General features: G+C 37.4%; 1 protein-coding gene across 4 annotated transcripts in view; it reads left to right on the top strand.

Annotated features, from left to right (window-relative positions):
- Positions 1 to 692, top strand: part of LOC136796629 (inaD-like protein) — a 189,903-nt gene that overhangs the window by 144,124 nt on the left and 45,087 nt on the right. The gene's annotated exons all lie outside the window — the stretch shown is intronic.

Below are 692 nucleotides of genomic sequence, written 5' to 3'. Positions count from 1 at the left end.
ATATATATATTGATGTTGGGGCCACACACTGGTTGTCCTATTAACGGCGTTACACTATGTCCACAATTTGAGGCTCTCAAAAACAGGTTCATGAAGTTCCACTCCCTATATAGTTAAAGGAGCAGTGACCTACAACTTGGGAAACCCAACCACAACCCGAAGACTGAACCCCAGGCTTCTGCAGAATACCCTGTTTTAAGTTCTATGTTTATCAGTTCTGTTGTACTTTTTTTTTCTCTTCATCTCTTTCCTAAATTCACTTTATTTTTTTTTTTTTCATTAGAAGTCAATTATTTATTTTGTTAAATCCTAAATGTCATTGTTATTAACTCTATCTTTATCTTTTATAATGAATTATTATTTATATTATATTATTTTTTTCCCCCAAGACACCGATTAATATTATTACCATGACCGATTAGGGTTTTGTTTTTATGGCTGCCAGGTCATTGTGGGATACCGGGAAAGAAAAGGCAGACTAGCTATAAATACAGGGCAAGTCATAGCATCATCTACATGAAAATCAAAGAAAATTGATGGCAGGACGAATGGTTCATCACGAGAGACAACAATTTAGGAATCCAGCATGTGGTGGAACGTCCACCCGGAAACCTGAATCTGCTACAGAGATGTATTAACCCGTCTTCGGATAGGCCATACTCGACTCACCCACTGTCATCTCATGAAGGAGG

This window comes from Halyomorpha halys, unplaced genomic scaffold (genome assembly GCF_000696795.3).
Source record: "Halyomorpha halys isolate HHAL.00 unplaced genomic scaffold, Hhal_1.1 Scaffold477.1, whole genome shotgun sequence".
NCBI classification, from domain to species: Eukaryota; Metazoa; Arthropoda; class Insecta; order Hemiptera; family Pentatomidae; genus Halyomorpha; species Halyomorpha halys.
The sequence above is the reverse complement of the archived record's forward strand: the minus strand, read 5'-3'. Positions and strand labels throughout refer to the sequence as shown.